Genomic DNA, 9,053 nt, shown 5'->3' on the forward strand with positions numbered 1-9,053 from the left:
AGTTGTGAATGCATGGAATGTGTTGCCAGCTGTGGTGGTGGAAGCAGAGTTGTTCGGGACATTTAATTGACTGCTGGACATGCACATGGATAGCACTGAATTGCGGGGTGCATAGGTTGAGTTATTTTATTTAACATTAGGATTAATCCTCGACACAACATCGTGGGTCAAAGGGCCTGTTCGGTGTTGCACTTTTCTATGTTTTATGTTCTATGTATATCTGAGTGGGTATCTCGCTACTTTACCTCGCTCTTTGTTCTTCTGGACTTCCATCTTGAACAGCAGTAACCAACATCTCATGGCACATTCCATGGGCATTACCCACATGAGCCTCATGTCTACATACATTGACACCCAAAACATACTAGCCTCACTGCAAAAACATGGTGTATCTTCAATTTACTTATACTACATTCTGTACTTTGGTTCACGTTGGCAATGCTTTTGTTGCAATGCTACTGCAAGAATATTTTATGTGCAGGACAGGGTACCAAGCTCAAGGATTGAACCAGGCTGCATCTCAGCGCTGTTCACTCACTATCTTAGCACAGACTCACTTTACACCTTCCTGGATGCTGACATCATCCTTGCCGACTTATGTTTTGTCCACTAACCAGTCCTTAAAGACCCAAAGTAGTACTTTATTGCCTTACCTTGCCTTGTCCATAAAGCTGGCAACTTGTCATGGTTGTATATGCAACTTTCTATGTCAATCTAACGCCTACAGTTGTTGCCCGCAGCCTGGATAAGCAAGAATATTGCATGTGCATAAATAAACTGACCGTGTTTCAAGAAGCTAAGAGGAGTATACCTCCATCAAGTCAGAGAGCTGTCATCAGTCAGTGGGTCCTAGTGCAGTCAGTCAAAGGCAGAGTCTACACATGGTGCAGGTGTTTGGGTGCGGTCAGCGCTCCATCTTGCTACAGTCTGGGTAGTAGGCTGTCGTCAGTCTGGCAGTCTGTGCAGTGAGAAACCCAACACTGGAATGAGTCAGCAGCTGTGCTGTTGAGGGGTCACGGAGTCACGAATGGTGAAATGTCAGAGGATGGAGCTGGTAGTACATGCAAAGAAATAGAATGCAGAATGTGGGGTTATTGGTGATCGTCACCATAGTGACCTCAATGGGTGGGGAATGGGGGACAGAATATACGTTGCAATAGTGACAGGCTCAGGGAGTTAAGGATGAAAGTTGCAGTTGCACCTCCAAGAGCAAAATGTGGGATATCAGTATTGGTTCCTGCCCAGGGGGGTTCAGGAGGGGGACCTAATGACCATGAACTTTGTCTCACGTGATCTCTCGACTAAATGTGGCCTATGACTGGCAAATGGCTCGACCATATACAGAATGGGCAGAGTCAGTGATGACAAAGTCATTGCTGCAGCCCAGACAGTAGGAATTGGCAACATTGCTGCCTTGGCCCAGGTGGAGGATGCTTTAGACTGGTGTATATTGTATTAAGAAGACCATTCCATCATGCAGGTGAGTTCACCAATATACAAATGATTTGTGATCATTGGTGCCAATTCTAGCAAGTATACATCGAGTGTCCTGGAAGTTGCCATCATCCCTGTAGCCTGCTGTTTGAAACAGTAGTTACCAGGGTGCAAGGGCTACCTTCTGTGATCATGACTGGTGACTCCATTACCTAACCCACACTAAGATGGAGTGTGGTTACAATGAAGCCTGTTCTTTGACCAGGACCATGGCGGAGCAGACAATAGCCCTCTTGAAGACCTCTGTTTTGATGTTTGTTTGGATCACTCTGGACAAAGTGTGCTGCAATGTCCAAGCATATTATCCTCTGCACAAGCGAAGATGTGATGGAGACTGAAGAGCTGGGACATCAGCAGGCTGAGGCTATTGAGCTTTATTGCCTTTTGACATGCTAGAGCACAGCAACATCAGATGTTGCAAGCCAGTCAGGACTTATACAGCACTCATTTTCATAAATAAGAGCTGCGTACAGTGATTATTCGTTGACTGTTAGATTGTTAATGCTTGATATGCAAAGAGTTTGTTTCTGACCCGAGAGGCAAATGAACTTTTTAAAAAAAAATTCATTTCCACCAATTCCTGCAGAATATCACCACCAGGTACTTCCCTCTCTTGTCAATATTCAACAGAACCGTTCCCTCCGGATGCACTGGTCCATTCCTCCTCCACTCTCAACACCTTCCCATATCCCCACTCCGCTTTCCCACTTAATCGCATAAGGCGCAATACTTGCGTGTTTGCCTACTCTCCTCAGCATCCAAAGCCCCAGACATGATCTACCTACACTTCCCCAAATCTAGTCTAATGTATTCACTATTCACCAATGCATTGCAACCACACTGACTCTCCAAAGATCATCCTACCCAGACCCACTCTTTCCCTATAACCCTGCATTTCCCATGGCTAATCCAATCTGAGTTGGAGAATTTGGTTAGTATAGAGTGTGAGAGATGGCATTGAGGCATAGTATCCAGCCAATGAAACAAATTTGGGATAAAAGCATGAGAAAACTTACCCAGCTTTGTAGGGTGAAGCCCTCACTTAACCAATTCTCCCCATGGCCATCATTAAGCTAGATTTTAATTCTCAATTTTATTGAATTCAAACTTCACATTCTGCCATGATGGGATTTAAACCTAAATACCCAGAACATGAGCGTGGGGTGCTGAATGCCCATTACACTCCTCCGCACCATGCACACAGTCCAATGCAGAATACAACTGAGGTGGCTTAACACCAAGCATCAGGCCTTTGGTAGGTGTAAAGATAGACAAATCAGGAATGAAGCTGCAAATGGAGAAGTTGGAGTACAGCAATTAGGTTAAAGCAATGAAATGGATGGCTTACAATACTGAGAGATTCTTCGGTGTTCAAATATTGATTACTTGAAACCTCTTCTATTATTGCAGTATCGCAGCTTCTGATTTGCAAATTGGAGTTAGGTTCTTCGTGTCCCTCATATGCACTAAACATTTTTTAAAAATCTGAGCAGCTTGACAGCTCCACAGAGTCTATTTCATCACCTGATTTCCCCCACTCTGTATTGATTCCTTTCCAAATACATGTAATTAGAATGAAATTAATGACAAGGTGAAACACAGTTCAACATTGAACAGGAGAGCTCGAAGGAAAATTGCAGATTTTTGTTTGTGCAAATGCCAGACTTATGTAAAAGAATCACTCATTCTATTTTAATTTTCTGAATGATTGGTCAACAAACAAAATAAGTTGTCACTTTTTTCAAATAATGACCACTCATTTTTACTTCAAGATAAAACCTAGTGTTATGGTCAATAAAAAGTTCCATTATTTATATTTGGAAATGAGTAATAGTTTGATTATAGAACACCTAAAATTAAGCTATAAAGGTGTATGATTCGTGAAACAAAAGAGCACTATCCAATATTCTTGACCCGAGCACTTCTCGGGAGAAAGTGAGGACTGCAGACGCTGGAGATCAGAGCTGAAAATGTGTTGCTGGAAAAGCGCAACAGGTAAGGCAGCATCCAAGGAGCAGGAGAATCGACATTTCGGGCCAGACCCCTTCTTCAGGAATGAGGAAAGTGTGCCCAGCAGGCTGAGATAAAAGGTAGGGAGGAGGGACTTGGGGGAGGGGCGTTGGAAATGTGATAGGTGGAAGGAGGTCAAGGTAAGGGTGATAGACTGAATTGGGGGTGGGGGCGGAGAGGTCAGGAAGAAGATTGCAGGTTAGGAAGGTGGTGCTGAGTTCAAGGGTTAGGACTGAGACAAGGTGGGGTTGGGGGGTGGAGGGGAAATGAGGATACTGGAGAAATCTGAGTTCATCCCTTGTGGTTGGAGGGTTCCTAGGCAGAAGATGAGGCACTCTTCCTCCAACTGTCGTGTTGTTATGGTCTGGTGATGGAGGAGTCTAAGGACCTGCATGTCCTTGGTGGAGTGGGAGGGGGAGTTGAAGTGTTGAGCCACAGGGTGGTTGGGTTGGTTGGTCCGGGTGTTCCAGAGGTGTTCTCTGAAACATTCCGCAAGTAGGCGGCCTGTCTCCCCTACATAGAGGAGGCCATATCGGGTGCAGTGGATGCAATAAATGATGTGTGTGGAGGTGCAGGTGAATTTGTGGCGGATATGGAAGGATCCCTTGGGGCCTTGGAGGGAAGTAAGGGGAGAGGTGTTGGCGCAAGTTTTGCATTTCTTGCGGTTGCAGGGGAAGGTGCCGGGAGTGGAGGTTGGATTGGTGGGGGGTGTGGACCTGACGAGGGAGTCACGGAGGAAATGGTCTTTTCGGAACGCTGATAGGGGAGGGGAGGGAAATATATCCCTGGTGGTGGGGTCCATTTGGAGGTGGCGGAAATGATGATGGATGATACGATGTATTTGGAAGTTGGTGGGGTGGTAGGTGAGGACCAGTGAGGTTCTGTCCTGGTGGCGGTTGGAGGGGTGGGGCTTGAGGACGGAGGAGCAGAAAGTGGAGGAGATGCAGTGGAGAGCATCGTTGATCACGTCTGGGGGGGATATTGTGTCTTTGAAGGAGGCCATCTGGGTTGTGCGGTATTGGAACTGGTCCTCCTGGGAGTAGATGCGGCGGAAACGAAGGAATTGGGAATATGGGATGGTGTTTTTACAGAGGGTAGGGTGAGAGGAGGTGTAGTCTAAGTAGCTGTGGGAGTCGGTCGGTTTATAGTAAATGTCTATGTTGAATAGGTCGCCTGAGATAGAAATGGAGAGGTCTAGGAAGGTGAGGGAGGAGTTTGAGAAGGTCCAGGTAAATTTGAGGTCAGGTTGGAAGGTGTTGGTAAAGTGGATGAACTGTTCAATCTCCTCGTGGGAGCACGAGGCAGCGCCGATACAGTCATCGATGTAGCGGAGGAAAAGGTGGGGGGTGGTGCCAGTTAAGCTGCAGAAGATGGACTGTTCCACATATCCTATAGAGAGGCAGGCATAGCTGGGGCCCATGCGGGTGCCCATGGCTACTCCTTTGGTTTGGAGGAAGTAGGAGGATTGGAAAGAGAAGTTGTTCAGAGTGAGGACCAGTTCAGTCAGTCGAAGGAGGGTGGAAGGGTACTGGTTGGTACGGCGGGAAAGGAATAAGCGGAAGGCTTTGAGGGGGATGGAGGTGTACAGGGACTGGATGCCCATGGTGAAGATAAGGCATTGGGGACTGGGGAAGTGAAAATCATAGAGGAAGTGGAGGGCATGGGTGGTGTCCTGAACGTAGGTGGGGAGTTCTTGGACTAAGGGGGACAGGACCATGTCGAGGTATGCAGAAGATGAGTTCGGTGGGGCAAGAGCAGGCTGAGACAATGGGTCGGCCGGAGCAGTCAGATTTGTGGATTTTGGGCAGGAGGTAGAAATGGGCGGTGTGGGGTTGTGGGACTATGAGGTTGGAGACGGTGGATGGGAGATCCCCTGAGGTGATGAGGTTATGGATGGTCTGGGAGATGATGGTTTGGTGGTGGGAGCACTTCTCAGTCAGGTTAAGTGCCAAGTTTCTATTTTCAACTGTATTTTGAGCTTAAAGTAATGCAACAGGTGAAGTTGAGTAAAAGCAGTTTAGAATAATGATCAAAGATATAATGGTCACTGATGTACAAGTTTAATTAGGCTGTGGGAGTTTTTAACATGAATGGGAGGAGCCCATAGATTGGTCATGCTCTGTGGAAGTAGTGGTTTCAGGACATTCTAAGCTTTTAAGGAAAACCAAAAGAACTGCAGATTCTGTAAATCATAAACAAAAACTGAAATTGGTGGAAACGCTTAGCAGGTCTGGCAGCATCTGTGAAGAGAAATCAAAGTTAACATTTCAACCCTGTTTTAGACCCTTCTGAGGAAGGGTCACCAGATCCAAAATGTTAATGTTGATTTCTCTTCACAAATGCTGCCAAATCTGCTGAGCTTTTCCAGCAACTTCTGTTTTTGTTTTTAAACTTTTTATGATTCAACTAAGAATTGATGGCATAATTGATTTAATTATGTGGACATCTTGTAATACTTGTGCTCGAGGATAAACTGACCTGTTATGTTGTCAGACATCGGTCATTGTAACACAGTGTGGCGAATTCAAAAATGTAAATAATTTCATTGCTCTGTTTAGTTTGAGCAGGAGAATGCAGACATATTCACTTCCAGTCTCATTCTTGTAACAGATTGCACAAAACTATAGAAGGTAATTTGCAAGGTAGAATTTGAGCAAATTAAGCGATCATGCCTATGGGGAAGAGAGGTTGCAAATAGAGAGAAAAAAAAGTTAACAAGAAACATAAATAGATCATTCGTAGATTAGTGAGATATAATAGATGGAGTGCCACTGTATGGAGGCATCAGCTATTTACAGTGTACATCAATGGCTTAGATCTAGGAACTAAATGTACGGTTGCTACATTTTCTGATGACTCCGATGGGTAGGAATGTAATTTGTGAAGACCAGGTAAAAAGTCTACAAAGGGATATAGATAAGTTAGGTGAGCGGGGAAAAATTGACCTATGAGATACAGCATGGAAAATGTGAGTTTGTCTACTTTGGCAGGAAGACAAGAAAAACAATATTTAAATGAAGAGCATCTTTTTTTCTTCACTTGTCATGGGATAATGGCTTTGCTGTCCGGGCCAGCATTTATTGCTCTGGAGAAAGTTGGTGCAGACCTATCTTCTTAAATAACTTTAGTCCATTTGGTACATTTACAATGCTGTTAGGGAATGAATTCTAGGACTTTGACCCCAAATTATTGATGGAATGGTGATATATTTCTAAGTCAGGGTGGTGAATGGCTCAAAAGGAGACTTGGAAGGTGTGGTGTTCTCATGTACTCTGCCTTTGTAACCAGATGGTAATGGTTGTGGGTTTGGAAGATGCTATCCAAGGAACCAAGGAATTTCTGCAGGCATCATTTAGATATACACACTGCTGCTACTGTGCATTGATTGTGGAGAGAGTGACTATTTGCAGATGTTGGTACCAATCAAGTGGGACACTTTGTCCTGGATGGTATTGAGGTTCTTGAGTGTTGTTGAAGCTGCACTCATCCAGGTAAGTGAAGAGTATTTCATCACACTCCTGACTTGTGCCTTGTAGATGATGGACAGGCTTTGTAAGACAGGAAACGGTTACTCACCACAGAATTTGTAGTCTCTGACTTGATGTTATAGCCACAGAAATTTTATAGCTAGTCTAGATGAGATTCTGTTTAAAAAAAACTGCAAAACTCTTGTTGCATCAGGATACCCAAATCCTTATGTATAAATCACAATGTTAGGATGCAGATACAATAAGTGATTAAGCAAGCAAATGGAATATTGTTTATTGCAAAGGGGAATGGTGTATAAAAATAGATATGTTTTGCTACGGTTGTACAAGATGTTTGAGAGTCCACATGGAAGATTGTATAGTTTTGGTCTCCTTGTTTAAGAAAGTATATAAATACTGTTATGAATTTGAAGGCATGTACTATACCTTTTAAGAGAGAGTGAATGCTGTTCTGAACTGAGATTACAAGTACCTGTGTTTATGACCAGATGGCAGTCCCAGAGTGTACTAGAAAATTGAAAATATGTAACATTTGGCTGTGAAATGGAGTTTTGGGTGCTGCTTTGAAAGCAGTTCAAATTTAACTAATAAATTTAAATTATGCCGCAGGATACTAAAGTCTAATCTAGTTAAAATTTATTGTTTTGATACATTGAACCAATGAGACAATCTGATGTTGGTGGGTATAAAATGTGGATCTTTTGAAAATTGGTCAGAGAGCAACTGTTGTCAAGACAGAAACACATGGAGTTAACATCTTGCTCTCAGAAATTAGAAAACATTCCCTATCAAAGGTACCTTTTCATTTGAAGCATACTCGCAATAAAAAGACGACAACCCAGGGAGATCTTTAGGTGGAAGAAAGACACATGACAACATTGGCGGTGGTTTTGAAATTAAGTTGATGCAATTTTAATGAGTGTCATATTAGAACAACATATTGTTATAGAGTTGAAGGCAGATAACAAGCAGTTAGAGAAAGGGGGGCTCAGAGTTGTGAGTAGTTTAATGTTCACATTTGAGTTAAAAAAGAACTGATGTTATTTTCTTTAAATAGTGGAATTTGGGAATTCTCTGTCACTCATTTTAACATTACGAAGCGAGGTGAATTTTTCTGGGTGTTTGGTTTAGTTAACAGAGGGGTTCACCTCCAAGTCGTAACAATACATTGGAAATGGTTTAGTGAGAGTTTACTCAATTGATTGCTGGGATGGTGGGATGTGTGGTTATCTTACGAGAAAATGTTAGGGACAAGCTGAACCTGGGTATGTTAGAAATTAGATGAATGAGAGATCTTCTTGACGTGAAAGATTCTGAGGGGACTTGACAGAATGAATGCTGAAGGCATTGTGGGAGAGACTGGAACTTGAATGTATGGTTTAGAAATAAAGGGTCTCCCATATAATAAAGTGAAGAGAATTTTTTTCTCCCAAAGAATAGTAAGTCTGTGGAATTCTTTTTCCCAGAGAGCTAGGAAGGCAAGATCATTGAATATTTTTAAAGCATAGGTAGCCGGAGTTTTGAACTACCAAGAAAGTGAAATTGTATGGGAAGTAGGTGGGAAAGGGAAGTTGAATCAAGAGTTACATTAATCATGATCCTATCAAATGATGGAGCAGGTTCAAATAGTTGAATGGCTTAATCCTGTTTTCTCATCATTTGATTCTTAGTAATAATGGAAATTGTAAGAAGTTACAATATCAGACAATGAAAGTTTGATTTCATGGACACTGACATCGTAATTATCTATGAATTCATCTATTTCCTGTTGCTTCCCCCCCCACCAAGATTCAATTTGTATTTGGTACTTTGTGCTCTCAGTTCTCTTTCTCTGATGTTTTTCATTCTTGTACTGCCTTTGTTTTCATCTTTCCATCTGTTGTTGTCGTCTTGCCTTCACTGGATCACACCGCTATTTTTATATGTGATTGCACAATAATGAGGTACAATGGACATGATGCTTAAATAGCCCTTAGACATTCACTGTCCAGCTCACATTTTTAAAAAAGTCATTTGTAGACTCTGAAATCTGGTCAGAATTGACAGTTTTGGGACAATGAT

Source organism: Hemiscyllium ocellatum, chromosome 42 (genome assembly GCF_020745735.1).
Source record: "Hemiscyllium ocellatum isolate sHemOce1 chromosome 42, sHemOce1.pat.X.cur, whole genome shotgun sequence".
In the NCBI taxonomy this organism is placed as follows: Eukaryota; Metazoa; Chordata; class Chondrichthyes; order Orectolobiformes; family Hemiscylliidae; genus Hemiscyllium; species Hemiscyllium ocellatum.